At 43.0% G+C, this 20,795-nt stretch overlaps 1 protein-coding gene across 5 annotated transcripts in view; it reads left to right on the top strand.

Annotated features, from left to right (window-relative positions):
• The window catches only part of BCHE (butyrylcholinesterase), a 218,252-nt gene that overhangs the window by 35,568 nt on the left and 161,889 nt on the right, over positions 1-20,795 (top strand). For 4 of the 5 annotated variants that reach the window (XM_040428180.1, XM_040428176.1, XM_040428178.1 and 1 more), the window contains exon 1: positions 12,329-12,405. The exons of the other annotated variant lie outside the window; for it this stretch is intronic. The gene's annotated coding sequence lies outside the window, so the exon portion shown is untranslated. Of the gene's footprint in view, positions 1-12,328; positions 12,406-20,795 lie in introns of those variants that run through there. 5 annotated transcript variants of the gene reach the window in all.

Raw genomic sequence — 20,795 nt, 5'->3', positions numbered from 1 at the left:
CACTTTGCCAAATCAACCCCAAGACGGCGTGACACTGCCGTATCCGAGATGTGGAATAGCCCCTGGGGAGCTGGGGGGGGTCCCGTTGATGTGGAGCAAGACGCAGCAGCAGAAGAGGACTCAGCCGAGGACGTTATGGAAGAGGATGGAGTAGGAGGAGTAGAGGAGGTGGCAGCAGGCCTGCCTGCAAGTCGTGGCGGTGTCACCAACTCCTCTGCAGAGCCACGCATTCCATGCTTGGCAACCGTCAGCAGGTTTACAAAATGCGCAGTGTAGGTGATATACCTGCCCTGACCGTGCTTTGCAGACCAGGTATCAGTGGTCAGATGGACCCTTGCCCCAACACTGTGTGCCAGACATGCCATTACTTCCTTTTGCACAATCGAGTACAGGTTGGGGATTGCTTTTTGTGCAAAGAAGTTTCGGCCGGGTACCTTCCACTGCGGTGTCCCAATAGCTACACATTTTTGGAACGCCTCAGACTCCACCAGCTTGTATGGTAAAAGCTGGCGGGCTAAGAGTTCAGACAAGCCAGCTGTCAGACGCCGGGAAAGGGGGTGACTTTGTGACATTGGCTTCTTACGCTCAAACATGTCCTTGACAGACACCTGACTGTGGGCAGATGAGCAGGAACTGCTCAAGGCGAGATACGGAGTGGCGGATGGTTGAGAAGGGCAAGGAGGACAGCAGTGGTTGACGTGGCTGAAGATGCTGGACCAGGAGGAGGATGGCGGCTTTGAGTTTGTGTGCTGCTTGTACTTATGTGTTGATCCCATAGGCGTTTGTGATGTGCGATCATGTGCCTTCGCAAAGCAGTTGTACCTAGGTGGGTGTTGGACTTCCCACGACTCAGTTTCTTTTGGCACAGGTTGAAAATGGCATCGCTGTTGTCAGAGGCAGAGACACAAAAAAATGCCACACTGCTGAGCTCTGCAATGACGGCATTCTGGTGGTGGCAACAGCATGCGTTGATTGGCGGGCTGTCTGGCTGACCCCGGGTGCCGATGCATGCTGTCCGACTGTGCCACTAGCTCCTTGCGACGACCTCCCCCTGCTTCCAACTCGTCTCCTCCTCCTCTCTGTCTCCCCATCTGAACTTTCCCCCTGTTCTTCTTCTCTTCTAGCGGGCACCCACGTGACATCCACGGACACATCGTCATCATCAACCGCTTCACTTGTATCTGACAACTCAGCAAAGGAAGCAGCAGCGGGTACAACATCATCATCATCACACCGTACGTCCATGTGTGTAATGCTGCCTGACTAAGACATATCCCTGTTATCTACATCCTCTGGCAATAATGGTTGTGCATCACTCATTTCTTCCAACTGATGTGTAAATAACTCCTTTGACAGATCAAGTGAAGCGGCTGTGGTGCTAGTGTTGGTGGTGGCGGCAGGCGGGCGAGTGGTAACTTGAGAGGTGCCCGAAGCTAAGCTGGAGGAAGATGGTGCGTCAAGGTTCCGAGCGGAAGCTGTAGAAGATTGGGTGTCCTGTGTTAGCCAGTCAACTATGTCCTCAGAACTTTGAGTTCAGGGTTTGTGGCCTCTGAACACTGGGCATTATTCTAGGGCCAAAGGGAATCATAGCACCACGATCACGATGGCCCCTGCGGGGTGGCCTGCCTCTGACTGTCATATTTTTTTTAGTTAAGTTGTACTATAATTGCAAGGTACTGTGACACCAGATATGAGTGGCACTGTGCACTGGCAGAAGTTGGCAGAGTAGACGCTGTAGGCCTGACGCACACGCTTGCAGACAACTAACTGCTATTCAATCTATTACAGTCAAAATTGTATTATTTTTTTTTTAATGTGCACTACTGTTACACCAGATATGAGTTGCACTGGTGTGACACTGTGCGCTTGCAGGCCCTGAAACTCACACTTGTGAAGGAAAATGACTGCTATTATTTCAGTCCAAAAAGTGTTTTTTTTTTTTAAATGTGCACCACTGTTACACCAGATATGAGTTGCACTGGTGTGACACTATGTCCTTGCAGGCCCTGAAACGCACACTTGTGAAGAAAATGACTGCTATTATTTCAGTCCAAAAAGTGTTTTTTTTTTTTTAAATGTGCACCACTGTTACACCAGATATGAGTTGCACTGGTGTGACACTATGTCCTTGCAGGCCCTGAAACGCACACTTGTGAAGAAAATGACTGCTATTATTTCAGTCCAAATAGTTTTTTTTTTTTTTTTATGTGCACCACTGTTACACCAGATATGAGTTGCACTGGTGTGACACTGTGCCCTTGTAGGCCCTGAAACGCACACTTGTGAAGGAAAATGACTGCTATTAATTTAGTCCAAAAAGTGTTGTTTTTTTTTAAATGCAAGCTATTGTGACACCAGATATGAATGGTGGCACTGGGCAAGTGGGCACGGTATACACTGTGAGCCTGTGACACACACACTGGCAGGCAGGCAACTGCAATTAGATTACACAGGAAAAAAAAAAAAAGCAGACTGATTTTCTAGCCCTAAAAAGGGCTTTTTGGGGTGCTGTCCTTACAGCAGAGATCAGATGAATCCTTCAGGACTGTAGTGGACACTGAATACACTAGCCTAGCTATCGATTTCCCTATTAAATCAGCAGCAGCTACACTGTCCCTCCTCTCACTAAGAATGCAGCTTCCGAATGAATCTAAAATGGATGCTGTCCAGGAGGTGGGAGGGTCTGGGAGGAAGGGTCTGCTGCTGATTGGCTGGAATGTGTCTGCTGACTGAGGTACAGGGTCACAGTTTACTCAATGATGACGAATAGGGGGCGGACCGAACATCGCATATGTTTGCGCGCCGTGGCGAACGCGAACAAGCTATGTTCACCGGGAACTATTCGCCGGCGAACTATTCGGGACCAGCCCATTACTCAGCAACTTAAATGGGTTGTCTCACTTCAGTAAGTGGCATTTATCATGTAGAGAAAGTTATTACAAGCCACTTACTAATGTATTGCTATTACCCATATTGCTTCCTTTGCTGGCTGGATTCATTTTTCCATCACATTATACACTGCTCTTTTCCATGGTTACAGAGCACACTGCAATCCATCAGTGGTGGTCATGCTTGCACACTATAGGAAAAAGTGTTAGCTTCTCTGGTAGCTGGGACCATGGGAGTACACACAGGCTAGTGCTTTTTCCTACATTGTGCAAGCACGACCACCACTGATGGATTGCAGGGTGGTCGGTAACCATGTAAAAGAGCATTGTATAATGTGATAGAAAAATGAATCCAGCCAGCAAAGGAAGCAATATGGACAATCAGAATAGATTAGTAAGTGGCTTGTATTAAGTTTCTCTACATTCTAAATGCCACTTACTGAAGTGAGACAACCCCTTTAACACCTTAAGGACCTTGCCATTTTTCACCTTAAGGACCAGGCCGTTTTTTGGAAACTTGACATGTGTCACTTTATGTGGTGATAACTTCGGAATGCTTTTACTTATCCAAGCCATTCTGAGATTGTTTTCTCGCAACACATTGTACTTCATGATAGTGAAAAATTTTAGTCAATATAATTCACCTTTATTTATAAAAAGATCCCAAATTTACAGAAAATTTGGAAAAATTTGCAATTTTCAAAATGTGAATTCCTCTGCTTTTAAGGCAGATAGTGATACATCATAAGAGAGTAATTACCTTACATTCCCTATATATCCACTTTCATGTTTGCATCATTTTGTAAATGTCATTTTATTTTTAGGATCTTATAAGGCTTAGAATTTTAGAAGCAAATTTTTAAAATTTTAAGAAAAATTTCAAAATCCACTTTTTTAAGGACCACTTCAATTATAAAGTCACTTTGTGGGGCTTACATAGTGGAGAAAACCCATAAATGACCCCATTGTAGAAACTACAACTCTCAAGTTATTTAAACAGATTTTACTAACTTTTTTTTAACCCTTTAGGTGTTCCACAAGAATAAAAGGAAATGGAGATGACATTTTTAAATTTCACTTTTATGGCAGATTCTCCACACATCAAGGGTTAACAGCCAAATAAAACTCAATATTTATTACCCTGATTCTGCAGTTTACAGAAACACCCCATATGTGGTCGTAAACTGCTGTACGTGAACACGGCAGAGCGCACAATTTTCGAAAGAAAAACAATCATGTTTTTATGTCTCCATTTTCAGAAAGCCAAATCTTTTTTATTTTTTGGGCGATTGTCTTAGTCAGGTTATAATTTTTTGCGGGATGAGATGACTGTTTGTTTGGTACTATTTTGGGATACATACAGGGAGTGCAGAATTATTAGGCAAATGAGTATTTTGACCACATCATCCTCTTTATGCATGTTGTCTTACTCCAAGCTGTATAGGCTCGAAAGCCTACTACCAATTAAGCATATTAGGTGATGTGCATCTCTGTAATGAGAAGGGGTGTGGTCTAATGACATCAACACCCTATATTAGGTTTTCATAATTATTAGGCAACTTCCTTTCCTTTGGCAAAATGGGTCAAAAGAAGGACTTGACAGGCTCAGAAAAGTCAAAAATAGTGAGATATCTTGCAGAGGGATGCAGCACTCTTAAAATTGCAAAGCTTCTGAAGCGTGATCATCGAACAATCAAGCGTTTCATTCAAAATAGTCAACAGGGTCGCAAGAAGCGTGTGGAAAAACCAAGGCGCAAAATAACTGCCCATGAACTGAGAAAAGTCAAGCGTGCAGCTGCCAAGATGCCACTTGCCACCAGTTTGGCCATATTTCAGAGCTGCAACATCACTGGAGTGCCCAAAAGCACAAGGTGTGCAATACTCAGAGACATGGCCAAGGTAAGAAAGGCTGAAAGACGACCACCACTGAACAAGACACACAAGCTGAAACGTCAAGACTGGGCCAAGAAATATCTCAAGACTGATTTTTCTAAGGTTTTATGGACTGATGAAATGAGAGTGATCTTGATGGGCCAGATGGATGGGCCCGTGGCTGGATTGGTAAAGGGCAGAGAGCTCCAGTCCGACTCAGACGCCAGCAAGGTGGAGGTGGAGTACTGGTTTGGGCTGGTATCATCAAAGATGAGCTTGTGGGGCCTTTTCGGGTTGAGGATGGAGTCAAGCTCAACTCCCAGTCCTACTGCCATTTTCTGGAAGACACCTTCTTCAAGCAGTGGTACAGGAAGAAGTCTGCATCCTTCAAGAAAAACATGATTTTCATGCAGGACAATGCTCCATCACACGCGTCCAAGTACTCCACAGCGTGGCTGGCAAAAAAGGGTATAAAAGAAGAAAATCTAATGACATGGCCTCCTTGTTCACCTGATCTGAACCCCATTGAGAACCTGTGGTCCATCATCAAATGTGAGATTTACAAGGAGGGAAAACAGTACACCTCTCTGAACAGTGTCTGGGAGGCTGTGGTTGCTGCTGCACGCAATGTTGATGGTGAACAGATCAAAACACTGACAGAATCCATGGATGGCAGGCTTTTGAGTGTCCTTGCAAAGAAAGGTGGCTATATTAGTCACTGATTTGTTTTTGTTTTGTTTTTGAATGTCAGAAATGTATATTTGTGAATGTTGAGATGTTATATTGGTTTCACTGGTAAAAATAAATAATTGAAATGGGTATATATTTGTTTTTTGTTAAGTTGCCTAATAATTATGCACAGTAATAGTCACCTGCACACACAGATATCCCCCTAAAATAGCTAAAACTAAAAACAAACTAAAAACTACTTCCAAAAATATTCAGCTTTGATATTAATGAGTTTTTTGGGTTCATTGAGAACATGGTTGTTGTTCAATAATAAAATTAATCCTCAAAAATACAACTTGCCTAATAATTCTGCACTCCCTGTACTTCTTTTTGATCGTTTGGTATTGCACTTTTTGTGATGTATGGTGACAAAATAATTAATTTTTTGGCACGGTTTTTATTTTTTATTTTTTACGGTGTTCACCAGACGGGTTTGCTCATGTGATATTTTTATGAAGCAGTTTGTAACGGATGTTGTGATACCTAATACGTTTTATTTATTTTTTTATATTTTGGTTTTAAACAATAAAAGCATTTTTTAAACAAAACAATTATGTTTTTATGTCTCCATTTACTGAAAGCCATATCTTTTTTATTTTTTGGCCGATTGCCTTATGTGGGGTCTCATTTTTTGTTACTTACTGCTTTTTGATCGCTTGGTATTACACTTTTTGAGATGTAAGGTAATAAAAAATGGCTTTTTGGCACTTTTTTTTTTTTTACGGTGTTCACCAGACAGGTTGCCTCATGTGAAATTTTTATAGAACATGTCGTTATGGATGTGGCAATACTTAATATGTCTGTTTTTTTAAATATATTTTGGTTTTAAACAATAAAAGCATTTTTTGAAACAAAAAAAATATGTTTTTATGTCTCCATTTTCTGAAAGCCATATATTTTTAATTTTTTGTCCGATTGTCTTATGTAGGGACTCATTTTTTGTGGGATGAGATGACAGTTGGATTAGTATTATTTTTGTGTACATATGACTTTTTAATCACTTGGTATTACACTTTTTGTGATAAAAAATTGCTTTTTTTTTTGCAGTTTTTTGTTTTTACAGTGTTGACCGGACAGGGTGGATTATGGGATATTTTTATAGATCAGGTTGTTACGGACTCGGCGATACCTAATATGTGTGTTTTGTTTTTTTTTAATATTTTTTACAATTTTATGTCTCTTTTTATGGGGAAGGGGCTTTTTTTAATTGAAACTTTAATTTTTTTTATTGTTAAAAACACTATCTCACTTTTATTATTTTTCATTTTTGTCCCACTATGGGACTTCAACATTTCAGGGTCTGATCCCTGTTTCAATACAGCACAATATATCTGTATTGTGCTGTATTGAACTGTCAGTGCCTTAGGCCTCCTGCATACGACCGTATAGCTTTTTCAGTGTTTTGCGGTCCGTTTTTCACGGATCCGTTGTTCCGTTTTTTGTTTCCGTTGTGTTTCCATTTCTGTTTTTCCGTTCCGTTTTTCCCTATGGCATATACAGTATACAGTAATTACATAGAAAAAATTGGGCTGGGCATAACATTTTCAATAGATGGTTCCGCAAAAAAACGGAACGGAAACGGAAGACATACAGATGCATTTCCGTATGTGTTCAGTTTTTTTGCGGACCCATTGACTTGAATGGAGCCACGGAACGTGATTTGCGGGCAATAATAGGACATGTTCTATCTTTAAACGGAACAGAAAAACGGAAATACGGAAACGGAATGTATATGGAGTACATTCCGTTTTTTTTGCGGAACCATTGAAATTAATGGTTCCGTATGCGGACCATATATACGGAACGCAAAAAACGGACAGTAAACGGGGAAAAAAACGGTCATGTGCAGGAGGCCTAACACTGTAAGATGCTGACAATTGTCTAGAAGACCCAGCCCTGGGGCTGGATCTCTTGGGCTTCCGTAGCTGGCAGTCCCGATGCCTGTGCAAGGCATTGGGATTGCCATAGCAACCATCGGATCCCCATTAACGCAGCATGGGGACCCGATGGGAATGTACAAGCTGCCGCAAACCCCCTGTATGTTGCGGTCGGCGTGATCCGCAGGCATCTGTGTTTTCACCAATGCTGGAAGATACAGCAGGGGCCCAGCTTTCAGTATCAAGGTCCTGAACGTGTTAATATACAAACTGAAAAGAATGGCGTGGTATTAAACAAGCAGGAAGTGCTCAAACCCACATGCAGTTGTGCATATATATAGGGGAGCAGATCCTGCAACTGTGGCCCCTTGCTAATGATGATCCCCAGCAAAAATGCATACAGTGGCGGATGCCTGCAGTGAACCACAAGTACCACAATAGACATCCTACACAAGATAGCAATTATGTGGATGTGATAATCAATATAACAAAATAATAACAAAGACAGGTGCACTCTGCGGTCTTACTAAACCCTCAAACTGATTTTAAAATTGAGAGATTAGCCAACATGTCCTACGGTGTAGGACATGTCTGAGCCCGAGCACCGCGCCAAGGTTTCTCAAGTAGCTCGGGGACCTAACACTCACCTACCTGTGCCATATGGGCAATACCAGGAGCCAGTGGGCAAATTACAGGAGCATGAGGCCGACTCACAAACAACTCACCAGTTACCTCCAGCATGTAGCCATGCTAGCAATGGGAGGAGGGAGGAGTCTGCAAGTCCCACTCAAGACTGGCTGATATGGCCCAGGCCTCACAGGTGCACCTAAATGTGGCCTGTAGATGGAAAACAGGCACATTTAAATTGGAGTTTATACACCTCCAGGCATCTCTAGATATACAAACTGAAAAGAATGGCGTGGTATTAAACAGGCAGGATGTGCTCAAACCCACATGCAGTTGTGCATATATATATATATATATATATATATAGGGGAGCAAATCCTGCACTTGTGGCCCGTTGCTAATGATGATCCCCAGCAAAAATGCATACGGTGGAGTATGCTTGCAGCGAACCTCAAGTACCTGAACGTGTTAACTAAGAAACTGCTAGCTGACTGTTTCCTATACATAGCAGTTTGGGTTACATAGTGTATAGATCATTGTCAGTATCACAGTGAACACTTGTACCACTTTAGTAATGAATCATAACATTAATCCTTTAACAGTGAACTAGCTGGTCACAGCATGTCAATAAAATGTTGGATGAAGGTAGTGCCAAGGATATCACCTATCTGAATGAAGCAGATCATGCAGCTCCTATGAGGCCTGTGGAGGTAAGGGGGCTTGGATGATAGACCACACCCACTTATAACAATTAATACATTAGCTTCAGTCCAAAATCCAGACTAAGTGCCCGGACCCTACCTTCCAGCTCCCCTTAATGCTTACCCTGTGCTTGCAATAATCTTCTGATACATGATTCCATCGTGGCAATGTGTTCATGACAAAATGTTTCAATTCATACGAATACCATAATAACATTGAAATTAATCTTATTCATATAATCCAAATTGTCCTTAATTACAGTGATAAAAAATATAAAGTGCAGGTGTGCAGAATACTGTACAAAATTAATCACCAACAAGGCTCACCCTTAGACTCCATGGACCCGATAGAAGTCGGAGTTGTAGTCCCCCTAGGGAGTAGAAAATCTAAACCAATATAAATATCAATTACATGGAATATAAAAGGACACATGTAACTCCTAAACCCTAGAAAAGAGAAAATGGAGGAGCAGAATACAGAGAGATTAACCTCCCCAAAAAAACTTCAACCAGTAACTTTAAATTCCACATTCTGGCCATTAGGCCTCAACATATTTTAATAGCAAATCCAGTATAGTTATTTCCTTTTAAGTATTGCTCCTATATCTCTCCCACATCTAGGTAAAGGAACATGGTCTAAAATCCTGAACCTCAAGTCTCTTTCAGTGAGTCCGGCATCAAAAAAAATGTGTGGACGCTGGCAAATCAAGTCTTTTCTGTCTAATTGTGTATCTATGGTGATTTAACCTGGTTTAGTTAAGTAATGTTGAATCATAATACTCTACCTGTGTTTTGATGCTTCCCAGTGTCCCCCTTAAAATGAGGGGCAGTTCACACAATTATTGCATGGATAATATTTTCTTTTTGAACCAAAATAACTGCTAAACTGAACTTTCTTTCCCTATATCAGCTCTGACGACCCTATTTTTCAAATTGTCATTTCTTTTGTAAGAGAATAGTGGAGGGTTAAGTGAAGTCTCATTCACACGTCTGTGTTTTGGTCAGGGATTTCCATCAGTGATTGTGATCCAAAACCAGTAGTGGAGCCTACACAGAGATAAGATATAAGGTAAAGATCTGCACCTGTTCTGTGTTTAGAGCCACAGCTGGAGGAAAAAAAGGAGACAATGCGGCAGCACTCTGCAAATCAGACAAAGTACAACAATGCTTACAAAAATTATGGTGCTAATACTACGCTTATTTATAAAAGCGAGATGCTTGGTCAATGCATTTTGTACAAAACCATCTAAGCCCGTATGCCAAACGTCAAGGCGATCTCTGTTACACGGGTCCTAACACTAAATACTACAGGTAGTATTTAGTGTTAGGACCCGTGTAACAGAGATCGCCTTGACGTTTGGCATACGGGCTTAGATGGTTTTGTACAAAATGCATTGACCAAGCATCTCGCTTTTATAAATAAGCGTAGTATTAGCACCATAATTTTTGTAAGCATTGTTGTACTTTGTCTGATTTGCAAAGTGCTGCCGCATTGTCTCCTTTTTTTCCTCTAGTTCTTTGCCATGGCGGCGTGCACCTGCGCACTGGGAGGTGCTGACTAACCCTCTTTTTTTGTAGAGCCACAGCTGGTTTTGGCTCACAATCACTGATGGAAGTTGCTGGCAAAAATACTGGCTGCCCAAAATTTCCCAGTGTTTTCTGATGATACTGGCCACCTTCTGGCGGTCTTCATTATACTGCGACACAAACGAAATCCTAGGACTATCACGGGACCTATTTGAAGGTGACATTAATTGCCTCCTATTTAAATGGTTGGCCCACTCCTTACACTTATGTACCAATTTCCCAGGATAGTCCCTCTGGTAGAACTTCTCGTCCATATGTTTATGTAATGTATGTGTGTGTGTATGCTTGTGTAATTGTAACGGTCATGTACACACACACACAGGGGGGAGGATAGTGACCACTGCGCTCCACCCTCACCCCTGGCCCTGCCTACTTGCCTCACGAGTCCTGATGACAGGGGACAACTGGACGGCAGTCCCTAACTTAGTATACGTGCGGGAAGGACAGACAAGACAAATAACGGATAGTGAACGGACCGGGTCAAAACCAAGAGGACAACGCAGTACAGAGGGATAAGCAAAGAAAGGTCAGGAGAAGCCGGGGTCATAAATACCAGGAGAGTCGAGAAGTACCAAAGGAGTCTGCAAAGAATAGTCAGGTGGAAGCCGAGGTCAATATACCAGGAAGGATGCGCAGTACAGGAGGAGCAGGCAAATAATCGTCAGGGAACAGGATCAGGTAAGTACACAGGTATCCAACAACTGCCAGGAACCTAAATTAACAGGCAACCTGTGGCCAGTAGGCTGCCTGTTTTTATAGTGGGGAGTGAGGGTCATGTGACGTGGCCAGCGTCACATGACCAACAGACTGACCAGTCGAGCACCGAGTGATCAGCTCGGCGCTCAAGGCAGACCTAGGAGCAGGGAGCCTCCCAGCTAGTAAAGCCGCCCTGGTAACGAGGTCAAACACAGATCCTCGCTCCCAAAGCTAAGCAGCAGGTCTGCGGCTGATGGGAGACCGAGTGTGCCTTCGGCACCCCGTTACAGTAATGGCGTCATGGGGGAGTCATTCAGGGCTTCCATTACATAATCTATGAAAATTATAGGATAACAATTTTTGCCTGGCTGAAACCTAGCACTCATGCCGGAAATCGGCTGGATCCCCGCCGAATCCCATTATAGTTTATGAGGTCTGGCTGTGAGCGGGAGAATCTCGGAATCCTGGATCCGGTGAACTCTTGCAGGCAGTTCTTTGTCAGAACACCCAGCTGGATACGTTCACCGAAAAAGTGAACTAAGTCTTAGATTGCAGTGCTATATTGTACATTATACCTACTAATATAACCCTACAGTATGTGTACATGTTTTTTCAAAAGCACCCCCACGTTATCAAAACCAGTAATGACGTATAATGTAGCATCAATGTATCTACTTAAGGCACAGTTCATGGGTGGGGCAGGGGAGGGATAAGTGATGGGAGGGCCAGGTAGAAGGAAGGCTAGGGAAAGGCCATGGGGGGCCAATTTAAATTCTTGCTATGGGGCCAAAAAAATTCCATGTAGCTGATAGATTTTATTATTCTTTTTAATTTGGACTGTTATTTAAATCCCCGGATATATATGTAAGGTTTACTTGTTTGCAGATGATAAAAGTTGTGCCATAGGGTTGATATTCCTGGAGGTATCTGCAACATGGAAATGGATTTAGGTATGCTGTGTGTCAAAATGGAGAATGTGAAATAAAAGGTCTAATGACTGTTATTTGGCATGATGGTTTTAGATGATTTCTAGATAGTAAAAATGTTATCCATTAGCTATAAGCAAATAGGAGCAAATGAGTACAACAAATAAGTTAATTTACTCTAGAAAAGGTCAGGGACCAGGGTCATACTGGACATTTTAGGACACTGTAATTACCATGATATATGGAATTTTAATGATTAATGATTATACACCCCCACACACAAATGATCATTGGTTGAAACCTGAATATTGCAAAGATTATACGCTGTTATGTAAAATGTTCTATAAATTTTGTGACTTTTTGTGGATGCACTTGTGGAAGGTGATCAGGGCATGACAGCTACTAATAAACTTATTTTATTTTTATTCTGACCCATTCCTTCAGACATCCAGGAACAAAGATTGTTGCTGACTGAGACAGTGGACGCTTGGGCACAAAGCAGGTGAGCATTTATTGCCTATACATATTGACTCCACTCTGTCTGCCAGTATGCATGTTCCTTTGTATTGCCTAAGGTACCATTTATATAATATTTTGATTACAATCTCCCAGGGGATATTTTTGTTTTACTGCTAATTAATGTGCCATATAAAAGTGCCGAGTACATGTTATTGATATCGTTGAGTCAATTGCATTAACTACCTTTGTATATTGTTCTGTCTTTTCCCTTCTGGAGTGACGGTAGCTCTATCCCCGTTGGTGAGTCAGGATAGCACTCTTGCAGTTCCATATTGTGACTATGAGCTCTGAGGCACATGGTCAGGAGTGACATAGGGATTCTTTGCATTACAGATAGAAGTGTATGTGTGCAAAAATGCATTGTTTCTTCTTTCTATCTTTTAACATGTTAATATTTGGGTCCATGCATTTTTTTATCTTTGCTCATGGTACTACATCTCTCTTTATTCAAGTTCAATATTGCCTGTTCTTTTTGCTCCACTGGTGTGAATATTACTTTTCTATACACCCTGTACAGAATTATTAGGCAAATGAGTATTTTGACCACATCATCCTCTTTATGCATGTTGTCTTACTCCAAGCTGTATAGGCTCGAAAGCCTACTACCAATTAAGCATATTAGGTGATGTGCATCTCTGTAATGAGAAGGGGTGTGGTCTAATGACATCAACACCCTATATCAGGTGTGCATAATTATTAGGCAACTTCCTTTCCTTTGGCAAAATGGGTCAAAAGAAGGACTTGACAGGCTCAGAAAAGTCAAAAATAGAGAGATATCTTGCAGAGGGATGCAGGACTCTTAAAATTGCAAAGCTTCTGAAGCATGATCATCGAACAATCAAGCGTTTCATTCAAAATAGTCAACAGGGTCGCAAGAAGCGTGTGGAAAAACTAAGGTGCAAAATAACTGCCCATGAACTGAGAAAAGTCAAGCGTGCAGCTGCCAAGATGCCACTTGCCACCAGTTTGGCCATATTTCAGAGCTGCAACATCACTGGAGTGCCCAAAAGCACAAGGTGTGCAATACTCAGAGACATGGCCAAGGTAAGAAAGGCTGAAAGACGACCACCACTGAACAAGACACACAAGCTGAAACGTCAAGACTGGGCCAAGAAATATCTCAAGACTGATTTTTCTAAGGTTTTATGGACTGATGAAATGAGAGTGAGTCTTGATGGGCCAGATGGATGGGCCCGTGGCTGGATTGGTAAAGGGCAGAGAGCTCCAGTCCGACTCAGACGCCAGCAAGGTGGAGGTGGAGTACTGGTTTGGGCTGGTATCATCAAAGATGAGCTTGTGGGGCCTTTTCGGGTTGAGGATGGAGTCAAGCTCAACTCCCAGTCCTACTGCCAGTTTCTGGAAGACACCTTCTTCAAGCAGTGGTACAGGTAGAAGTCTGCATCCTTCAAGAAAAACATGATTTTCATGCAGGACAATGCTCCATCACACGCGTCCAAGTACTCCACAGCGTGGCTGGCAAGAAAGGGTATAAAAGAAGAAAATCTAATGATATGGCCTCCTTGTTCACCTGATCTGAACCCCATTGAGAACCTGTGGTCCATCATCAAATGTGAGATTTACAAGGAGGGAAAACAGTACACCTCTCTGAACAGTGTCTGGGAGGCTGTGGTTGCTGCTGCACGCAATGTTGATGGTGAACAGATCAAAACACTGACAGAATCCATGGATGGCCGGCTTTTGAGTGTCCTTGCAAAGAAAGGTGGCTATATTGGTCACTGATTTGTTTTTGTTTTGTTTTTGAATGTCAGAAATGTATATTTGTGAATGTTGAGATGTTATATTGGTTTCACTGGTAAAAATAAATAATTGAAATGGGTATATATTTGTTTTTTGTTAAGTTGCCTAATAATTATGCACAGTAATAGTCACCTGCACACACAGATATCCCCCTAAAATAGCTAAAACTAAAAACAAACTAAAAACTACTTCCAAAAATAATCAGCCTTGATATTAATGAGTTTTTTGGGTTCATTGAGAACATGGTTGTTGTTCAATAATAAAATTAATCCTCAAAAATACAACTTGCCTAATAATTCTGCACTCCCTGTAGTAGTATAGCATGTACTTGATAGCAGGACCGCTGAAAGATGTATAACTGTTGGAGGCAAGTTAGGGTAATGCCTGAACTGTCTAAATTCTATGAGGGCCTTTTAATCCAAGAAGGGGTCTGTCATGAAAGGGTAGGTTACAGTGCAGCCCTCTACTCCACCTACACTACTGTCCCTATATACTTGCATGATCTTTCCTAAGTGATGGACCACAACTGGATGACAATCATTTCTTAGATAAGTGCAGGGGCATAAACCAAAATGGAAATACAGTAGAGTAGTCAGTCAGAGGAAAAATTTGACAGGTAAAACCAGGACCAGATCAGAATCCAAAATCATATACAAATATTCTGCAAAGTGAAATCAGGAGAAAACATCAGAGACAATAAAGTCAGCAGGCAGAGGCGAGGTCACAAATTAGCAGAGTCAAAAAACATGAGGTCACGTCAGAGGTACAATCAGTAACCAGAGGCAATGTCACAGAAACAGGCAAAAGGTCAGTGATCCAGAGTAGCAAACTCACAACTAGCTAGTGAGGCTTAGAAAACCTATCAGAGGGACCTGCGGCCATCAGCTGCCTATTTAAATAGCCCCCCCTCAGCCTCGCTGTCAGTGGGGCTAGTTGTCAGTGAGGCTACCATAATGTGGCTGGACTAGTCAAGAAAGTGTGTGACAGGGTCTGATTATGTGTGTTCAAATTCATGCGGAGTACATAGGTCTCTGGGCGTACACAGTATGAACAAGTAAAATTCTGAAAGTACAAAGTGCATTGACTGTGTGAATGTTTTCTGTACTACTATTATTGTTTCTAAATCTATGACTCATCCTAAATCTGTGATAGACTAAGTGTCTTTTTGACATGAGTTGAAAATCTGTCTCTCAATCGTTAGATCGACTAAGGCTACTTTCACACTAGCGGAAGCCTTCTCCGGCAGGTGTTCTTTCATACATCAGTAATTCCAGTTATCCTTAAAGAGGACCTTTCATGTTTTTTGTTTTTTTTATTCTAGATAAATACCTTTCCTTACAGAGTACCCCCTGCTGATGCTGCCATCCTGCCTGTTTTTTTTTCTTCAAATATCGCTCCTATGCCCTGCTGTGCCCCCCTGCAGTTTTCCCGCTCAGTATGTTAATCATAAATAAAATAAAAATATTAAATAATAAAATAAAATAAATAAATAATAAATCTGTACAGGAAGGAGAAGGGTTTCTCAATGGGCATCTCCTTCTCCCTGGCTGTGCCGCGATCCAATGACAGCGGAGAGCGTCACACACAGAGAGGGAAAAAAAAGCTCACCATCTCCCTGGCTGGCAGGGTGGCAACAAGGAAAGGTATTTATCTAAAATAAAAATAAAAAAAAAACATGATAGGTCCTCTTTAATCCTGCTATTGGGGTGAAACTGTGGTCTGACAGTACAGAATTTGGAGGGTTCACGTTCTTTTATATATCATAGCCAACAACCTTTTTTTTTTTTTTTTATTTGGGTAGACCCCAAAACATTGGTAAATATTAAAAATATAACAAAGACAAAGTGCGCTGGAGTACAACAATGGCTGGGTGAGGCCGGTATACATGTCTATTCTGCACAAGGTACGGACAAGTCCTGTGGGATCCCTGCCTGGTTCATTTTAAACTGCTCCACCATGTTGGTGAAATGCTTCCTCCTGCTAAGAGGTTCCATATCAGCTGGTGGTGCTGGTTGTTGTGGTGTGCTGACAAAGCTTTTCCACATTTTGGCCATGCTAACCCTGCCTTCTGAGGTGCTGGCGGTGCCCCAGCTGCATTGGCGACCTCTTCCTCCTCCTCTGCCTTCGCTTTGTGCTTCCACTGTGCCCCCGCTGTCAGGTGGGAATGCCATCAGCAGTGCATCTACCAGCATGCGCTTGCACTCGCGCATCTTCCGATCACGATCTAGTGACGGAATTAAGGACGGTACGTTGTCCTTGTAATGGGGATCCAGCAGCGTGGCCACCCAGTAATCTGCACAAGTTAGAATGTGGGCAACTCGGCGGTCATTGCGGAGACACTGCAGCATGTAATCGCTCATGTGTGCCAGGCTGCCCAAAGGCACCGACAAGCTGTCCTCTGTGGGAGGTGTATCGTCTGTGTCCTCTGTATCGCCCCAGCTACGCACCAGGGATGCCCATGAGCTGGTGTGGGTGCCACCCTGCTGTGAACATGGTTCCTCCTCCATCTTCTCCTCCTCATCCTCCACCTCGTTATCCTCCAGAACTGTGCCCTGGATGGACAATTGTGTACCTGGCGTATGTTGGTGCAGGAACCCACCCACAGAGCCACTTGTGAATGACTGGCCTGAAACCCTTGTAAATTATCCCTCTTCCTCCTCCTTCTGTGCCACATCCTCTTTCATCATCGCCCGAAAACTGACCATGTTGGTGGAGTACTCGAAACAGTGCACCAAGGCACACAGTTCTTTCATGGAGGCCCAGTCATTGGTGGTGAAGTGGTGCTGTTCCGCAGAGCGACTCACCCGTGCATGAAACTCCACTATCGCCTGCTGCTGCTTGCACAGTCTGGCCAGCATGTGCAAGATGGAGTTCCACCTTGTGGGCACATTGCATATAAGGCGGTGAGCCGGAAGGCCGAAGTTATGCTGCAGCGCTGACAGGCGAGCAGCAGCAGGGTGAGAACGCCGAAAGTGCTACACAGACGGTCCGCACTTTCTGCAGCAGCTCTGACATATGGGGGTAATTTTTCAGAAACCTCTGCACCACTATATTCAGCACATACGCCAGGCAAGGGATGTGCGTCAAACTGGCTAGTCCCAGAGCTGCTTCGGTCTGTTGTTCAAGGCCTGTCCACAGCTCCTGCGCGGTGTGGGGTTTTGTCCCCCAAACAGATAAGTTATAAAACTGCCTGCTGTAGTTTACCCCTGGCTGTGCTGAAGTTGGTGGTGAAAGTTACGCTGACCGGATGAGGAGGCAGTAGAGAATGAGGAAGCGGAGTAGGAGGAGGAAGCAACAGGAGGCAAAGAGAATTGCCCTGCAATCCTTGGTGGTGGAAGGACATGCGCCAAACGGCTATCCGCCTCAGGCCCCGCCACCCCTGCATTTACCCAGTGTGCTGTACAACAAGTTCTGATATCAGATAGATTCTTTCCTATTCTCTCCATCACAGCAGCAGCATACTATCCCTACACTAGTAAGAGCTGAGTGATGTGCAGCGCTACGTGACTCCAGCTTATATACAGGGAGTGCAGAATTATTAGGCAAGTTGTATTTTTGAGGATTAATTTTATTATTGAACAACAACCATGTTCTCAATGAACCCAAAAAACTCATTAATATCAAAGCTGAATATTTTTGGAAGTAGTTTTTAGTTTGTTTTTAGTTTTAGCAATTTTAGGGGGATATCTGTGTGTGCAGGTGACTATTACTGTGCATAATTATTAGGCAACTTAACAAAAAACTAATATATACCCATTTCAATTATTTATTTTTACCAGTGAAACCAATATAACATCTCAACATTCACAAATATACATTTCTGACATTAAAAAACAAAACAAAAACAAATCAGTGACCAATATAGCCACCTTTCTTTGCAAGGACACTCAAAAGCCGGCCATCCATGGATTCTGTCAGTGTTTTGATCTGTTCACCATCAACATTGCGTGCAGCAGCAACCACAGCCTCCCAGACACTGTTCAGAGAGGTGTACTGTTTTCCCTCCTTGTAAATCTCACATTTGATGATGGACCACAGGTTCTCAATGGGGTTCAGATCAGGTGAACAAGGAGGCCATGTCATTAGATTTTCTTCTTTTATACCCTTTCTTGCCAGCCACGCTGTGGAGTACTTGGACGCGTGTGATGGAGCATTGTCCTGCATGAAAATCATGTTTTTCTTGAAGGATGCAGACTTCTTCCTGTACCACTGCTTGAAGAAGGTGTCTTCCAGAAAATGGCAGTAGGACTGGGAGTTGAGCTTGACTCCATCCTCAACCCGAAAAGGCCCCACAAGCTCATCTTTGATGATACCAGCCCAAACCAGTACTCCACCTCCACCTTGCTGGCGTCTGAGTCGGACTGGAGCTCTCTGCCCTTTACCAATCCAGCCACGGGCCCATCCATCTGGCCCATCAAGACTCACTCTCATTTCATCAGTCCATAAAACCTTAGAAAAATCAGTCTTGAGATATTTCTTGGCCCAGTCTTGACGTTTCAGCTTGTGTGTCTTGTTCAGTGGTGGTCGTCTTTCAGCCTTTCTTACCTTGGCCATGTCTCTGAGTATTGCACACCTTGTGCTTTTGGGCACTCCAGTGATGTTGCAGCTCTGAAATATGGCCAAACTGGTGGCAAGTGGCATCTTGGCAGCTGCACGCTTGACTTTTCTCAGTTCATGGGCAGTTATTTTGCGCCTTGGTTTTTCCACACGCTTCTTGCGACCCTGTTGACTATTTTGAATGAAACGCTTTATTGTTCGATGATCACGCTTCAGAAGCTTTGCAATTTTAAGAGTGCTGCATCCCTCTGCAAGATATCTCACTATTTTTGACTTTTCTGAGCCTGTCAAGTCCTTCTTTTGACCCATTTTGCCAAAGGAAAGGAAGTTGCCTAATAATTATACACACCTAATATAGGGTGTTGATGTCATTAGACCACACCCCTTCTCATTACAGAGATGCACATCACCTAATATGCTTAATTGGTAGTAGGCTTTCGAGCCTATACAGCTTGGAGTAAGACAACATGCATAAAGAGGATGATGTGGTCAAAATACTCATTTGCCTAATAATTCTGCACGCAGTGTAGAGGCTGGGTCACATGCTTCACTGGCCAATCACAGCCATACCATTAGTAGGCATGGCTGTGATGGCTTCTAAGGGCACACTAGTTGAACGCTTCTTGATTGGCTGCCCTGCAGCCTTTCAAAAAGCGCCATTAAATCGCCAAACACCGAACTCGAACCCAAACTTTTACTAAAATATTCGGGTTCGGGTCCAGGGCCAAAAAATCCTAAAGTTCGGTACAAACCCGAACTTTACAGTTCGGGTTCGCTCAACCCTATCTATGAGGATATGGGGGTGACACTAAAGGTGAAATTGCTGGTTTTGTACAAAGTCCCAGCCATCTTGGGAAAATAGTGGAGCTGCATAAGCCAGTCATGAGTACATGGGTGCAGTGGAGTGTTTGGTGGAGGATCAGGAAATGGTGATAAATGGCCTATACATGGAGAGGAGTTAGATTATGGGATGTGTTAAGCCACCTTAAAAAAATGTGTTTTTAGGGACCGCCTAAAACTGTGTATATTGTGATTTAACCTAATTTCTTGGGGTAGGCCATTTCAGAGAATTGGTACAGCTCAAGAGTAGTCTTGAATCCGGGAGTGAGAGGTTCGAATTATGGTGGATGTCAGTCATATCATTTGCAGAGCGTAGAGCAGGGATAAGGTGATAGACAGAGATGAGGGAAGAGATTTAGGAGAGTGCAGCACTGTGGAGAGCTTTGTGGGTGAGAACGAACAGTTTAAATTGAATCCTGTACTGTATGGGCAACCAGTGCAATGACTAAGTGGAGGAATCGGAGTAGCGGTTATACAGATAGGTGATCCTGGCTGCTGCATTAAGGATAGATTGGAAAAAGAAAAAATCTTTTGAGAGGGAGGTCAATTAATATTGAGGTACAGTAATCGAGGTGGGAATGGATAAAGGCAACAATTAGAGTTTTTGTTGTTTCCATAGTGAGGAAAAGGCAGATTCTAGAGATATGTTTGAGGCGCAGGCAACATAAGGGGGCAAGGGACTGAATATAGGGGGGGAAGGAAATATCAGTGCCAAACATAACACCAAGACAGTGGGCGTGCTGCCTATGTATCATGGTAGTGCCACACACTGAGAGGGAGATATCAGGTTTAGGTATTTTAGTAGATCGAGAGAACACAAGAAGTTTGGTTTTTGAAAGATTCAGTTTCAGATAGACAGAGGACATGATGTTGGAGACAGCGGACAGGCAGTCACTGGTGTTCTGTAATACAACAGGGGTGATGTGGGGAAGGACATGTATACACTGCGTGCAGAATTATTAGGCAAATGAGTATTTTGACCACATCATCCTCTTTATGCATGTTGTCTTACTCCAAGCTGTATAGGCTCGAAAGCCTACTACCAATTAAGCATATTAGGTGATGTGTATCTCTGTAATGAGAAGGGGTGTGGTCTAATGACATCAACACCCTATATTAGGTGTGCATAATTATTAGGCAACTTCCTTTCCTTTGGCAAAATGGGTCAAAAGAAGGACTTGACAGGCTCAGAAAAGTCAAAAATAGTGAGATATCTTG

The sequence above is a fragment of the Bufo bufo genome, chromosome 4 (genome assembly GCF_905171765.1).
Source record: "Bufo bufo chromosome 4, aBufBuf1.1, whole genome shotgun sequence".
NCBI lineage: Eukaryota > Metazoa > Chordata > Amphibia > Anura > Bufonidae > Bufo > Bufo bufo.
This window is presented reverse-complemented; position numbering and strand designations above follow the sequence as displayed.